This window comes from Eptatretus burgeri, chromosome 1 (genome assembly GCF_056783735.1).
Source record: "Eptatretus burgeri isolate ZD-2024b chromosome 1, Ebu_testis_v1, whole genome shotgun sequence".
Lineage (NCBI taxonomy): Eukaryota > Metazoa > Chordata > Myxini > Myxiniformes > Myxinidae > Eptatretus > Eptatretus burgeri.
In genome coordinates this window covers 131,699,129-131,716,618 of record NC_140961.1, presented here as the reverse complement: position 1 = coordinate 131,716,618, position 17,490 = coordinate 131,699,129, and the positions used below count along the sequence as shown (strand labels likewise).

The following is a 17,490-nucleotide window of genomic DNA, read 5'->3' as shown; positions in this document are numbered from 1 at the left end:
ATTCGCATATTTGTTTTATTTACCTTTGTTTTAGATATTTTTTCAATAAGACTTATTTGATATTTTTCACATTCATTATGTTTTCCATTTATATACCAAGACTGAGATTTTCTCCACTCTTTAGTTTGACTAATACTTGGTTCGACCATTTATATATTGTGAAAAACGTGGCGGTAGCCCTTAAAAACCCTAACCCATCTTCCCATCGTTAAAACTTGTGTCCATATGGAACACAATCTATTCTATTCACTCTATCATACAATACCCATATGGAACACAATCTATTTTATACACTCTATCATACAATATCCATATGGAACACAATCTATTCCATTATCTAAAATAAATCTATCATCAAAGGCCCCTAATGCCTTTTTATTTACTTCTTCACTATATATCTTATGTTTATAACTTCTTATTGTATTCATTTTCCTATATTCTTCTTTCTTATTCATCAAACAATTATAATAATTTCTAAAAGTTATTGATTTCTTTATTACATATTTCTTTATTCCCTTTAACCTTTTATCAATCTGATCACCATACTTATAAGCATATGCCTTTGCTCTCAATCCAATAAACTCACTCATTACATTTCCACCCAACTCATCCTTAAACTTACCAATAACCTTTTCATTCTTTTTTGAAAATAACTCACTCTTCTTACTAAAATTACTTGTATCATATACTCCAATGTTTTTCTTCATATCTTTATAAACATCATCAGTTTTTATATCTAGAATAAAACTATCAGTGTCCATATACAACAATGAAACATTTTCACCATACTCTTTCTTTAAATCATTATACAAATAATCATACATCAATATCTTTGATAAATCAAGAACTGCTGTTCCAATATAAATTGGTTTATCCATGACAATACTTTCCTTTTTCATATGAATAGCAGAAAAGTTCTCTGAAAAAACCTCTTCTCTCTCAAAACTTGGTTTATTTATCAATCTAGAAGCTTCTTTCCAAGATGTTGCAAATCTAATGTTTTGCCTGTTTCTAACATTCTCCATTGTCTTTCCAAAGACAGCATTATTCATCAATTTATAGAATTCCCCTTCAAATTTTACTTTTGTATTTGTTCTCATATCTGTATTGAATTTAATATACTTTTTCATCCAAGGACTTTGTTTAAATTTTAAAACTCTATGAATTTTAGCTACTCTCAACCCAGCAGATAAATATTGTCTCAAGTTCCTTTGATGCAAAACATATCCCTCTTTATCATAGAATGTTGTTAATAACTTTTCTGTTGATTTGCCTTTAATATTAAAACTTTTATGATAATCACTGAACCATTCTTTCTTTGGGGTTTCTTTCTCACATGCAAAAGGAAGGTCTTTATGCTTATTATGAAGATCACTCGGGTACTTCAAATCAACTTCAAAATAATAACCTTCTTCTTTGTCATTCAATTTCTCTTGAGAAGAAATAACAATATTCATCAAAGCCTTTTCATAATCCTTTTCTTCCACCCACTCTAATTTACCATAAGGCAGAGATTGAGACATTGCCCATCCATACAAATTATTAGCATCAAAGTACATCAAATAATTACTATCTTTTTCACTCTCATAATTTGGAAGATATTTATTATTTGCTTTAGCATATCTTTTTGAACATACTTGTGATATTCCACCTCTCTTAGACTTCTCAATCATCAAAAGCATATCTACATCACTGACTAAATCTATATCTTGTTTTGTCATTTTCAACATTGCACTCCAAGCTAAACCAGGAGCTGTGAAATAGTGGGCAGGATCTAATCCATAACAATTTTTATTATGGCAGAGTGATCTAAAAGCTTCAAACACATCAGCTAACAATAAAACATCTGTTTTTAGATACAAATCATGATATTCTCCAAGGTTCTTTATCTTAAATATTTTCCAAATTTCTTGTGCGTGTTTATATTCCTTATCACTTATCTCTTCTTCATAAAGGTTATTATAGAAACTTTCTTTTGAAGGAAGTTGTGTTTCTTTAAATCTCATAAATGAATCCATATAACCATAAGGATAAATTCCCTTACTTGTAAGAATTTTCTCTTTACTTTGAATTTCATTCCTTGTTTCAATTTCCTCTCTAGTTAGAATTCCCTCTTTAATCAGAATTTCATCTATAATCAGAATTTCCTCTTTAGTTAGAATTTCATTCTTTGTTCGAATTTTCTGTATAATTAGAATTTCATCTTCAGTAAGAATTTCTTCATTCATTTCCTCATTAATTAGAATTTCCTCTTTACTTTGAATTCTCTCTTTAATATGAATTTCCTCTTTAGTTAGAATTTCCTCTTTTGGAAAGAATGAATTAAGATTTGGAAAAGAGCCCGTGGAGCTTAGATTTGATGCGAGGTTGGCTAGTGGTGTTCCCATAAACTTGTAAGAATCAAGAAACCGAATACGAGTTATAGGTTTTGTGAATATCATTTTTGTAAATGAAATATACTTTTGACTTGTGTTTGTTATGGCAGAAACATTCCCTGGTGTTTTTGAAAGTTCATTTATAAATAGATGTGTATCATAGTTGGCGCTGTTGTGAAGAAAGACTGGAATAAAAGAAGGTAATTTATAATTAAGATTACAACAGGAATGAGCGGGGCCTCTATATTTACCAGTAAGATGGCAATGATCCCTAACTTTAGACTCCTCAATTTCCTCCTCACAAATATGACAGATATTGTTCTTTCTGAATTCTAATTTTTCTTCTATGGTTAATTTCATCGGTTCATTTGTTTCTTTCATTAATTTACTTAGTCTTATACAATCCTTTTCTAATCGTTTTACAAACTCTTGTGAAGCATTTTTTCCACTATACTGTTCAAGTTTATTATACTTTTCTCCAACAGATGATTTGATATAATAACAGAAACCACAAGGAATATGTTTTTGATATTTATTTGTATATGGTTCTTTTGGATTAGGAGGAGCAGTATTTATCTTTTTAAGGATACATTCAAAATCAGCGTATATCACAAATGGGTGCATGATAGATTTATTATAATCTTCAAAAGAAATCTTTTCACCAGGTTTAGGCATTGTAATTACAGCTGATTTATGATTACTACAATATTTTGAATGTTGTTCTAATCGTTCTTTTGTATGAAATGAATAAGACATCGCTTACAAGGATATATTTTGTTTGCTGTTCTGAATACCTGAGAAGAGATTAATCTTGATAAATTATTGATGTATGTGTAATGTGAATTATTTCCAACACTAAAATATAAAAGATCAATGTGTGTTTCTTCATTTTTATAGTTGTTTGAAATTTTTAATATTTGAACTTTGTTTGTATCCGTTAATCCATATACATTAATAGAAAGATTATTCTTTTTCTCAAATTTAGGAATATCTGTTAGTGGCATTGGGAAATTAAAATCTTTAATGTCCAAGGTATTCTCATATTTCATATATTGTTTTACTCTTTCTGAATTACATTTTGGTGGATGTAAGTGAGCAAGAACAGACCAGAGAAAACATTTATTATCATTATTCTTAATATTAACAACTGCCTTCTTTCGTTTTATTTCTTTTGGTAATTCAATATAAGAAGAAGCTTCAAGAGGGTTTGATTTTAGAATGTGTATATCTAAAAAGATGATTTTTTTAATATTGAATCCACTTCCTACCACTGTATTATCAACATCCTCCTCTTGTCTTGATAGTTATTCATAAACCCCACTATTCAAAAAATCTTGAAATGATGTTATAAAATGAAGATCTGTCCTCATATAAGGAGTTTGTTCTTCATCTTGTCTTTTCATATTCATTTTCACTCCCATATAAAACTTTAAAGTTTTCATTTCTTTTAATGTTTTTTTAATAAATTTTTCAACATCAGGTTTCACTATTTCAATTGATTCAACTATTGATGATGGACCGGGTTCTCCAAATTGAAAAATCCTTATTTTTATATGCCCTTTAAATGCCCCATCAGTGTTTTCAATATAATAGTCTCCCTTTACTTTAAACTCATTTTTCTTGTGTTTTTGTGATTGAAGATGCCTATTATAACTACTCTTCAAAACATCCTTTGAGCAGGTATCACAATGTTTTCTTTCCAACTCAAGAGGGGATATTTTGTGAAATAGATTAAATGTGTGTTTGTTGGTTCGGAGGTGTTTTCTATAATGTTTATATTCGTGATTACAAACATCGCAGTATGTTGTATTCACCATATTTATATAATAAAACTTTGCTTAAACTAAAATTTTCTTGATGAAAATTTCGTTTATTTTACAGGTGAATCTGTGCTTAAACTAAAATTTTCTTGATGAAAATTTCGTTTATTTTACAGGTGAATCTGTGCTTAAACTAAATTTTTCTTGGTGAAAATTTCGTTTATTTTACAGGTGAATCTGTGCTTAAACTAAAATTTTCTTGATGAAAATTTCGTTTATTTTACAGGTGAATCTGTGCTTAAACTAAAATTTTCTTGATGAAAATTTCGTTTATTTTACAGGTGAATCTGTGCTTAAAACCATTTTATCCTCCAACTTTTTCACTTAATAAATACAATGTTTCAAGAGACAAAAGACAAGTTTCAATCAATCTCTTCATTTGTTAAAGATGCTGAGAAATATGTCAAGGATGTAAAATTGAACAAAGATAAATATAACAACTATTGGATAAAAACAATTATGGTGGATATGATGAGTTCTTCAATTTACTTCAGTGGAAGGGCTTTTAGTATACCTGGAAGAACATCAATTAAGGTATCTCTAACAAAAGTTTCTCCTCTCCTTCTGGCAATATATTCAAAACTAGAAAAAGCAATGAAACAAGAAAAGGTATCAAAAAATAAAAACCTTATGGATGAAGCTTTAGAAAGAAAAGATAAGACCATCTGTAATATGCAAGGAGAAATTTGTATTTTTTTCAACAACCCTAAAGATATAAATCCTGATGAAATAAAGGATGTTAATATATCAGGTGAAATGACATTTCGTTCAATTGTAGTTAAGGATCATTTTAAAATTACCTTTTAATATAAAAAATGTAGCAGTTGAATCTGTTAATGAAAAAATGTATATCGATATCGATGGTAATGTTTTTTTCTACTAATTAAATGAGCCAATATTCAACTGAAGATTTTGAAGATTATGAGAGTGATTATGATACCGAGAGTTTGCATTCAAACGATAGTTATGACACCGAGAGTTTGTGTTCAAGTGATAGTTATGAAAGTATAGATGATTCTGAAAGTATCGAAGATGATATCGAAGATGAATTTCAGTTTAAGTAAAGTTTTACTTTATAAATATGAATAGTTTACTCGATTTTGAGCCTCTTGAATTCCATGATTCTCCATATGACAAATTTGAGAATTGCCCTGCGTGTGAAAGACGGGGATTAAACACAGAGTCAAAAGCCTATAAACAATGTATATTCTGTGATTATCTTCTAATTAATGATAATCAAAATATAAAAAGGAAAATAATTCTTTTAGATTTACACCAAAAATGAATTACTTTACAAGATTGATTAGAGAAATGAATGTAAAGTACGAGGGTGAGAACACACCTTTCCTTACAAGGGAAGAAACTGAACGTATTAGAGAAATGTTCAAAGGATTGTTGTTATATATTATTCATGGATGTGATTTTCAGGGAAATATCAACACAAGATATTGCATAAATAAAATAATGGATTATCTTGAAATTAAACCTGAACTTAGGATAAAATATAGAATTTCGAAAAAAGCCAATAATAAATTAAATAACCTGTTTTCCAAATATATAAATGAATGATTTTTTACCCATTTGGGAAAATAAGATAAAATTTGACAACCATAAAAATCTCCCAAATTCATTAAGATGCCTCATAGTTGGTTCAAGTGGATGTGGAAAAACCTGCTTACTTTTAAAGATGCTCCTCACTCCCAACTTTTTAGATTATGATAATTTAATAATTTTCACAAAGTCGAGTTTTCAACCAGAGTATCAACTACTCTCACAAGGTTTTAATGCTGGTCTTCAAAAAGAAGATATAATCGGTTTATTTAAACTTCAAAAAAACCTAAATGATTTTAACATTGAAGATATAATACAACTATTTTGTGATACACAGAGATGTAAAAAGAAATCAAAACCGATAACTTGTATTCTGAGTGACAATACGGATGATATACCGTCTCCCCAAGATTTGGATAAATCCAAAAAGAACCTCGTTATCTTTGATGATTGTGTTAATGAGAGAAACCAAACGGTAATGGACAGCTACTACACAAGAGGGAGACATTCTTCTTGTAATTGTATTTATCTTAGTCAATCGTACTTTCAGCTTCCTCGTCGTTCCATCAGAAACAATGCTAATACTTTTATTTTATTCAAGTTAAATTCAATAGATATAAACAATTTTTGGAGAGACAATTGTTCTACATTATGTAGTAAAAAGGAATTTGGGGATTACATGAAACACACGACTGAAAAATATAAATATATTGTTGTGAAACAAGATGAGATATTAAATGATATTTTTCAATAAATAAATGGATGCGAAAGAAAGAGCAAGAAGATTTAGGGAACATCAAGAGTTGGTTTCAAAAGTTGTAAAACAGCAGGAAGACATAAAGAAGAAACGCAGACAGAAACTAACGGGCGAAGAAGCATTTGAAAGAAAACAAGAGAAATTTTTTAAACCACTTTTAAAAACTTCCCAAGGAAAAATGAAAGATGTTTCCACAGTTCCCACAGTAGAATATACTCCTAAAAAACTTCAAATGTTAAAAGATTTCAGTCAAATGACGGAGGAAGAATTAGAGCATTTAGGAGAATTAGAATATGATGATGAAGGTTTATTTCAACAACTGGAAGAGATTAATCGACCCCCTGATTATATTGTGAATGCTCTTCAAAACAATGAATATTCAGCGGATTCAAAAACCAAAGCAGGACTCATTCCAACAGAACAATCAGCAATATTTCATCTTGTTCAAGAAAAGGTATTGATATTTAATGATGAATTAAGGTTCTTGGGTTCTGCTCAACCCCCTGTTAAACTAACTCCGAGATTAATGTTTCTTCTCACAAAAGATGGAAGACAAGGTTCAACTGTGAGGGATGAATCAAAGTATATTGATAAACCATTGGATATGGAAAATAATGATGATAGAGGATATATTGATCTGCTGAACACTCTAAATTATAAGGTTATTCTTTCTGGTAAAAGTAGGAAGAATGAGAAGGAGAAACACATTATTCAGGCTTTAAGTATCCTTGGTTCAGGTGTTAGTTTTCTTCCAAATGACCCATCGCAATTAGTTAATAGACTGTTATTGTTGTTAGGCAGTAAGAAGGCTGGAAATAACAATTGTTTTAATGAAGCATCAGCCATTTTAGACCAGTTCATGAACATGAAAATAATTAATAAATATCAATATAAAGACATTTTATCTCATATTAAATAAGATGAGAAGCACAATCCTTAGTTTCAATTTCACAACAAGCGACCACACATCTTCATTCCCATACCCACTACAACTTGACACAACAAAAGAATATGAGGCATCTTTATTGTCCATGGAAACTTATAATACCTTATTTAATATAACCGAGAAAAATGACAAGTTTAGTTGTAATCCGGGAAGTGGATACAAAACGATAACAGTCTCACCCGGAGCATATGAGATTTCTCAAATATCTTCCGAAATTGCTCGTCTTATGAAAGAACAGGGTGATGAACCAAAAAATATTGTTATAAACATTCAAAAACATACTTCAAAATCAATGATTAAAGTTAAAAATAACTACAAGGTTGATTTCACAATTGATAATTCATTTAGAGAGTTATTGGGTTTCTCCTCAAAAAAGATTGAAACTAATGGGACGTTTTACAGTGATAATGTCATTCAAATATCCTCAGGAATAAATTCGGTGTTAATTCACTGTGATTTGATTGATGGTGCTTATAATGATGGGAAAAAAACAAATACAATATTTTCATTCAGCGCATACTCAACCCCAATTGGTTATAAATTCAATATGGAACCCCAAAATTTGGTTTATCTACCTGTGTCAGGAAAAACCATACACAGAGTAAATTTTAGGATAACCGACTAAGATAATCGTGTGATTTCTTTTAATGGAGAAGTTATATCCATCAGAATTCACCTACGTGAAGTTTTCCAAGAAATAAATACGATGGTTATTGTGAGGAAACACGAGTTGGCAAAATATAAAATAATTACAGGGGATGGGATGTTCCTTTCCCCATACTACAAGGGTGAAGGTATGTATCTTGGTAGAGGATACTATAAACCTAAGAGACAAAGGGGTGTTGGACATCAATTTAGAGGAGATGGGATAATTGATACTCTCATGGGTATTGGTTCAACTATTCTTTAACATAAAGATCTAATTGGTTCAACTGCTTCTGCTGTGGGAAATGTAGCAGGTGCTGTAAAGAGCATAAAAGATGCTCAGAAGGAATCTCATAAATTACAAGCAATAAAAGAAATTAAGAAAGGCAAAACTCAGTTGTCCCCCCAAGAACGACAGAAAATAATTCAAATACTTGGATCAGGGTTTCAAAAGTTTTAACATCTTTTTTTTCCTAAATAAATACAAGTATGGAAGCAATTGATAGTATCTATGATTTGGATGATACTATTATTATCTCAAACTCCACTAAAAAAGAAGATTACTTCAAGGTAAATGCAATAACTGGAACAGACTGGAATACGAATGGTACAAAAAGTTTTGAAATAAATAATCAACAAACCTATTTGAATCTCTCCGAAAGTTTCTTGTTGTGTAAATTTAAATTCACTAAGGCTGGGAATAACACAAACGCCACACTTGTAAATGATTTCTTCTGGAAAATGTTTGATAGTGTGCGTTTGTATATTGGAACACAAGAAGTTGAAGCGGTTGATTATGTCTCTGCTGTATCTGAAATGATAAAATTTACACTCTATACATTCAGTGATAGAATGGGAAAGGGGTCTGTCGAAGGTTTTATTCCTGATATGTCAACGGGAACAAACACAGATCCTGGATATACTCAAAGGAAAGGAATGTATAATGATGATACAAAAGCAGAAAATAGTTTTACTGTGGCAGTTCCTCTTAAAGGTATATTTGGATTTTGTGATCATGATAAAGTTCTGTATGGCCTTAAAATTAGATTTCAACTACAAAGGAATGATAATGAAAATCGATTGCTTTTTGGTGTTGGTAGTGCTTTTGGTGATCAGAATAAATTTGTAATTGAGGAAATGAGTTGGTATATCAGTGAATATACTCCTAATCTTAAAACAGAAGAGATGTTGAATCGAAGACTTAACTCAAAGAAACCACTCAGTGTATCATACCTCAAAAGAAGATGTCAACACGTTAAACTCAATCAAACTACTTACACGTGGAATTTGGGTGTTCTGGAAGGAAAGCCACGATATCTGTGGATCATTTTTAAAAAGCCAGATGGTGATACTGCGACTGATAAGAATAATGCATTGAGTGATAATGCAAAGGTGAAACAACTTCGCGTTTCTCTTGATGGAACATTTTACCCACGAGATAGATTGGAAATTAATTGGGAAAAAAATGATTTTGCTGAAGCATACAAGTCTTACCAAAAGGTGTGTGAAAGTAATGGAAATAAAGAACCTATTTTGGATATGACAGCATTTAAAAGTTTGTATACAATCTATGCGTTTGACCTGAGCGCTCAAAAGGAAACTATAAAGTCTAATCGAGTGGATACTTCCCTATACATTGAAAGAGGAGAGAGTGAAGAAGTTGATACATATTGTTTGCTTTTGGAAGAAACAGAATTGCAGATTAATACAGATAATGGTGTGATGATTAGTCTCACATAATTTTTCGTTAAATAAATGAGTGGCAAAGTACCAACTGGGGTATATGTTAATCAAATCAATCTTCATAAACTATCATCTTGTGTTCAAAATCAAAAGCCTTGTACGATTAACGTTAATACAATTCAGAGAAAAGGAGCAGTAAGAATTGATGTTTTTCTCACAAGAGAACAGGTTAAAATCTTGAATGACACTGGCTCACTTAAAATTAAAATGACAAAACCAATGTTGAAAAAATATTCAATAAGAGAGACGAGTGGAGGATTTCTCCCATTTGTAATTCCTTTATTTGCTGGTTTAAGTGCGGTTGGAGCATTGACGGGTGGTATTTCAACAGCGGTGAAAACTGCCAACGAAAGGAAGGCTCAACTCCAGGCTCAAAAAGAATTGGAAAGACATAACAAAGAGTTGGAGAAACAAATTAGTGGAAGTGGTGTAATTGTAGATTTTGCTGAAAAACTTGAAGGTCTGCCTGATAAAGCGAGATTGCTAGTTGGAGATATGCTTTCTTCTATAGCACAAGCAGGTGTAAAATTAACGAAAAGAGGTAATGGATTATATCTTTCGAATAAATAAATGAGCATTGATGAGTGGTTGAAAGAATTTGGAAAGAATACAACATCAAATTTACAACTTGTCAAATATTGTAAGAAATTAAAAATTCATAATGTGGTTATTTGTATGAGAGATGAATTAACAAATGTGCCGAAACATACAAAGAATATTATTATGAACTTCGAAGATAATAATGGGAACGGTTCTCATTGGGTTTGTATTTTTAATAGTCAAGACAAATATTATTTTGATAGTTTTGGTCTTCCACCACCTGTTGAAGTCATAAAATTCTTACAGAATGGTGTTTATCAAACATTTCAAGTCCAAGAATTAAATTCCAAGTGTTGTGGCCAATTATGCCTATATGTGTTATTTCAACTCAACAAAAATAAAAAATTTTATGATATTATTTTTAATCTAATATAAATGACTTATGTTGGTAAAGATGGTTCTATCTTTGGTGTATCTCAAGAACTGGATATTGATTTATCAAATTATTACACAAAGGCACAGGCTGAACGACATAAATATAATATAACCAAAAATATTAACATGAAAAATGCTTATAAATTAAAAAATTATCCAAGCCCGACTGACGCGAATGACTTGGTGAGATTAAGCGATTTATCACAATATATATCCTTAAATAAAACAGCCGTGTATTCCAAAGATACAGAAGTGTTGATATTATCTCCAGGTCATACAGAATTCACAGTTCGAATTAGAATAAATTTTTATAAAGAAGGGCGTATCGTTTGTATGAGAATAGAACAATGGGGGTATGATATGAATGATTTAGGGTATAATTGGTCATTTAAAATTAACCTCGAAGACCTGGAACAATTAAATCAGTCTCGTAAGGAAGAATATTATCCACTTGGTATCGAGAATGAGTTTTGTGGGGCCACGATTAGTAAACAACAAATAAAAGAATTTAATAAGGGTAAATATAATAATGGTTTTGCCCTTGTTTATCTCATGAAAACAGAAAAAACAGGATTATATATAATAAGTAAGGAAATACAAAATGATTTAACTATGGGAAGATGGGGAGGTGTTTCGTGCCATAATATTATTCTAACATATATTTCTAATACATAAATGACAGCAAGAAGGCTTCAAGAAAATTATCATTTCTGTGTCCAAGCATACCTTCAAGAAAAGGGTATTCGGTATTTTAATAAATATGTTCTACAACATAAGAATGAGTTATTTTCAATAAAAGATTGGCATTATGCTGATGTTGATAAACTGACAACTTTAGATTTAATTAGAATGTTAAATAATGAAAAAATTATAAAGTCAAGAAAAGGTAAGGCTCTTTTAGAAATTCAAAAGAAATTTTATTGGTTTCCTGTTGTAAAAAAAATTATTTTGGATACAGGAATAACAAGAAATCCTGATGAATATATGTATAATATTCTATGGGGTGTAAGCGATTCAAGGATAGTAAGGGATGAGGAAGGAGTTGAAGAAGAGAGGGAAGAGGAGGAAAAGGAGAAGAGGGAGAAGAAAGAGGAGGAAAAAGAGAAGAGAGAGAAGGAGGAGAGGGAGAAGAGAGAGAGGGAGGAAAGAGAGAAGAGAGAGAGGGAGGAGAGAGAGAAGAGAGAGAGGGAGGAGAGGGAGAAGAAAGAGAAGGAGAGGGAGGAGAGGGAGAAGAAAGAGAAGGAGGAAAAAGAGAAGAGAGAGAAGGAGGAGAGGGAGGAAAGAGCGAGACAAAATAAATATCAAAATATGGAAACCAGTGAGATTAAAAAAAGATTAGGGGTATTACAGAAAATAACTCAACCCACCGAGGAGGAAAACAAAGAATTGATAAGTCTATTTACAACACTTTCGACAAGACTATTGACATCGAGAAGACATGTATTTTAATTCAAGTTTTTCATTTTTTTTTTTCTTAAATAAATGGGGGAGAGAGTGAAGGCATTTCTAAGGATTCTTTATGTTTTAAAAATTAAGATTCAAATGTGCATGTTGGAAACTAAAAAGGTTTTTGCACTCTGCAGGAATTTTTCTCATAAATAAATGAGTTATTGTCTCAAATGTAAAAAGAAAACTAATACTAAAAATATTTCATATATTAAAAGTAAAAATAACAGGGTTATACAAAAAGGTATATGTTCGGTGTGTGGTTCAAAAAAAAATCAATATATCTCCCAACACAAACTAGGAGGAGATATACAAAAGTTTTTATCAGGAAGTAAATTTACAACTACTGGAATACCAGGGGAATTACATCTTCCAGGGTATTCTTTCTGTGGCCCAGGCACAAACTTGGATAAAAGATTAGATGAGGCAGACAATCCTAAATCCTGGAGTAAGCCTATCAATAGAGTTGATGAAGTGTGCATGAGACACGATATTGATTATGGGAATACCACAACGTTGCAAGAAAAGCATGAAGCCGATAGAGAAATGTTGTATAATTTGTCTCTGATACAAAATCCAACCTTGAGAGAAAAAGTTGATCGGTTCATTGTGAAGAAGATGATCAGTGCTAAATTGAAACTTGGTCTTGGAAATTCAAAAAACTTATAGACTCTAATGATGTTATTAAGACTGAAGAGCAATTAGCTGATGAATTACATAAACCAATATTCACAAAGTTTCAGAGAAGGAAAGTTTATTCCAAGGAAGTAGATTATATCTGGTCTGCTGATTTGATTGAACTCAATAATGATAAGGGGTACAAGTATGCTTTAACCGTTATTGATTTGAGGAGTAGATATGCGTGGGTTGTACCATTAAAAAACAAAACAGGTAATACTCTTATGTTAGCCTTCCAAAAGATATTTAATAAAAGTAAGAGAAAACCTAAAAAATTGTGGACTGATGAGGGTAGGGAGTTTTATAACAAGACATTTATGAATTTTCTAAAAAATAACAGTATTACATTATACCGTACCTTTAATGAAGGGAAGGCAGTTGTTGTTGAACGTTTTAATCGTACCTTAAAAGAGAGACTATATAAAAAATTCACACAACTCGGTTCACAACAATGGTCATCTTTTATTCAGGATATTGTGGATAAGTATAATGACACGATTCACACGTCAACAAATATGAAGCCATCAGAAACATTTACAAAATTAAAATATGAAAAAGAGATTAATGTCAGAAAACCTAAGTTCAAAGTTGGTGATATCGTAAGAATATATAGGTGGAAATCTCATTTTGAAAAGGGTTTTACTAAACGATGGACGAAAGAACTTTTAAAATTGTTGATGTAATAGATACGGTTCCTTGGACTTATAAGATATATGATTTGGAAGGGGAAGAGATTTTAGGTTCATTTTATTCACAGGAATTACAAAAGACAAAACTAAGCAGATAATACCCATGGGAGCAATGGGTTGTCCCTTCACTCCCTCCTACTATACACCTTTGTGGACACTAGAGGGCCAAGTCCGAGGTGTATAACAGTATATAATGTGTGTCAAGGGGTGGACGTTCTTAGATCTGTGAACCCCAAACGCAGAATCCTCAACTGAATAGTCAAGGCTTAACTTTTGTTTGTTGGTGTGTGTGTGTGTGTGTGTGTGTGTGTGTGTGTGTGTGTGTGTGTGTGTGTGTGTGTGTGTGTGTGTGTGTGTGTGTGTGTGCAATGGGAGCAATGGGTTGGCGCTTCACTCCCTCCTACTATACACCGTTGTGGACACTCGAGGGCCAAGTCCGAGGTGTATAACAGTATATAATGTGTGTGCAATGGGAGCAATGGGTTGGCGCTTCACTCCCTCCTACTATACACCGTTGTGGACACTCGAGGGCCAAGTCCGAGGTGTATAACAGTATATAATGTGTGTGCAATGGGAGCAATGGGTTGGCGCTTCACTCCCTCCTACTATACACCATTGTGGACACTCGAGGGCCAAGTCCGAGGTGTATAACAGTATATAATGTGTGTCAAGGGGTGGACGTTCTTAGATCTGTGAACCCCAAACACAGAATCCTCAACTGAAGTCAAGGCTTAACTTTGTTTGTTGGTGTGTGTGTGTGTGTGTGTGTGTGTGTGTGTGTGTGTGTGTGTGTGTGTGTGTGTGTGTGTGTGTGTGTGTGTGTGTGTGTGTGTGTGTCCCAACCCTCACATTCAAAATCTCAACCCCAACCCTCACATTCAAAATCTCAACCCCAACTCAATCCTCGCCCAACACAATGTCTTTTTCAAAATGAGATTTCCACCTATATATATATTTTTTACGTTTTTTTTTTCTTCTTCCAATTCTGTCTTTTCAGGCTTTCAGGTTTGATGATGTAGAAAGGGGGAGTAAGCCTGCACTTTCTTCCCAGAACGAACAATGTATATTTTTTGTTTTTTTCTCTTCTTCCAATTCTGTCTTTTAAGGCTTTCAGGTTTGATGACGTAAAAAGGGGGAGTAAGCCTGCACTTTCTTCCCAGAACTTTCTTGATCTTGCTCCCATCAAGCACCATCCGACAAAGAACTACATCGATAGGTTTAGATCCCAAAGAGTGATAGCAACTCCAAAAGTCTCCAAAATATAAATAAATAAAATAATAATAATAATAAATAAATAAATAAATAAATAAATAAAAGCTCCCAAAAAAGTTTCAAGTGTCCAACATAAACCCAACTTTCCAAGTCTTCAAGGTATAACCACATTCCCGTTGAGTTTCCAAGATATGTATTTTTTTTGCTTTATTTTTTTTCCAGGATTTTGCTGGTCTCCAAGGTATAACTCTTTGGTTGGGTCATCAAGGACGAACTCGTTCTGTAGGTCTTGGTCGCTCATAAGGTCTTCAACCAAGCCAACAATTTCCCCCCAAGTTGTAGCAAAAGCAGTATTTTCATTTCGTATTTCAGACACAATTTCCTGTGAGAGAAAATAATAATGTATTAATTAAGTTATTTAATTATTAAACGAGTCGATGTTTAAAAGGAACTAAAAATAGGAAAATAAAATCTTACCTCAATGGATAAGAGGTTTGAATCCAGTTCATCAACTTGAAGGTTTAGTTCCATACAAGTCAGAGAGTTCCAAGGGACCCCAAAGTCATCCCACTCAAGGTCTTGCTCGTTCTGTCGGTCTTGGTCGCTCATAAGGTCTTCAACCAAGCCAACAATTTCACCCCAAGTTGTGGCAAAATCGGTATTTTCATGTTGCATTTCAGATACAATTTCCTGTGAGAGAAAATAATAATGTATTAATTACGTTATTTAATTATTAAACGAGTCGATGTTTAAAAGGAACTAAAAATAGGAAAATAAAAATCTTACCTCAATGGATAAGAGGTTTGAATCCAGTTCATCAACTTGAAGGTTTAGTTCCATACAAGTCTGAGAGTTCCAGGCAAGCACACAGCACACCATTGCCAGCAAAAACAAATGTTTAAAATGGAGCCTGGGCATGAGGCTTTTATAGGGAGACTGTTGGGTGTGGTTTCCTGTGGAAATTCCCTGGTGGAATTTCATAACATGCTGGAAACCATTTCATAACATGGAAACCATAGAAACTGAAACATGCAAAAATTTTCTAGTGATTTCTTTGTGAGTCAGAGATGAACTGGAAATGATGTAAGAGTAGGTGGGCGGGTCTTAGGAAAAGTGGGCGTGGCTTATAAAAAACCTCATAAAAGTGGGCGGGGCTTAGCAAAAGTGGGTGGGGCTTAGGCAAAGTGGGCGTGGCCTATAAAAAAAACCTCATGAAAAGTGGGCGGGTCTTAGCAAAAGTGGGCGGGGCTTAACAAAAATAACCTGTGGCTCAGGAGGTGGTCAGATGAGATCATTAAGAGAAGTTTATCATTTCGTAATGGCACAAAAGGGGTATCTTAAAAAATATAAACATTCAAATGTTTTGTTTTTCAATATTTTAGATGGGGATTATTGTGCAAAGAAAATTAAACTATTCAAGGAATTTGAGAATGAACAAATGTTTATAGGTTCAATGAGTGAGCTAAACAATATGCATTGGTTATTTGATAAAGAGTGCCCCGAGGCTTAGACGTTTCAGATATTTCTTTAGAATCACCTTTAACAAATCTTTATCTTGTTGTATGGGTTATTTGATAAAGAGTGTCCCGGGGCTTAGACGTTTCAGATATTTCTTTAGAATCACCTTTAACAAATCTTTATCTTGTTGTATGGGTTATTTGAATAGAGAGTGCCCCGAGGCTTCGACGTTTCAGATATTTCTTTAGAATCACCTTTAACAAATCTTTATCTTGTTGTATGGGCTATTTGAATAGAGAGCCCCTAGGTTAAAAGGGGAAATAAAAAATGACCGTTTTTACAGCCATTTTTCCCTGCTGTGCAGGGGTTTGGCTTTTTCTTGAGGCAATGTTTTATGGCCGGATGCCCTTCCTGACGCCAACCCTGGTCGCCTCTTACGACACACAGGGATATGGTACACCTATTCTAACCGGGGCATACACCGGGATCAGTACACTGGCACTCATTTCGCCGACCTCGGAAGGATGGCAGGCTGAGTCAACCCCCTGGTGTTAATTCAGCAGCCAACGGGGCTTGAACTCAGGACCCTGGGATCCCAAGCCGCCACCCTAACCACTAAGCCAACACCAGGCTCCAGGTTAAAAGGGGAGACAAATAAATATACCTTGGGCTAAAAAGGGGATTTATTTTTTTAGGGGAAAAAAAAGAAAAATTTCATGGCTGAAAATCCCCCATTCATTTACATGGGGAAAAGTGAGCCAGAACCAGTATTCTTTCCCTACTAACAGTTTATTCAAAACAAGACTGGAGCTGACTTAGCAACCATTCCCCCAAAATTTCAGTCCGAAATCGTTTCACGAGATTATGGGTATCTATCTAGAAGGTGTTTGAAGTACAATTCTATCCCAAGATAGTTCATGATACCATCTTTTTTCTCACCCATCTTTTTCTTTTTTCTACTTGAGAAATTCGATGAAGTATTGGCTTTGATTATTACCTCCACCTCCGAAGGTGGGTGGAGGTTGTTTTCACCCTTGTCTGTCTGTCTGTCTGTCTGTGAACAGGATATCTCAAAAAGTTGAGGACGGATTTGGCCAAAATTTGGTGGACAGGTTGGGTGTGTGATAACGACGAAATGTTTAGCTTTTGGTGAAGATCCGGATCCGGATACTAGAATTTTAAAAAGTGTTTCTTT

The 17,490-nt window shown here is 33.0% G+C and overlaps 2 long non-coding RNA genes across 2 annotated transcripts in view; one reads left to right on the top strand and one right to left on the bottom strand.

The window, feature by feature from the left end:
• LOC147035432 (uncharacterized) overlaps positions 1-17,490 on the top strand; it is a 136,287-nt gene that overhangs the window by 77,146 nt on the left and 41,651 nt on the right. The gene's annotated exons all lie outside the window — the stretch shown is intronic.
• On the bottom strand, positions 13,916-15,852 carry LOC147035433 (uncharacterized). The gene is made up of 3 exons (XR_015062430.1): positions 15,624-15,852; positions 15,315-15,527; positions 13,916-15,219 (listed from the first exon to the last, which is right to left on the bottom strand). It is a non-coding gene; the product is annotated as an uncharacterized LOC147035433 (long non-coding RNA).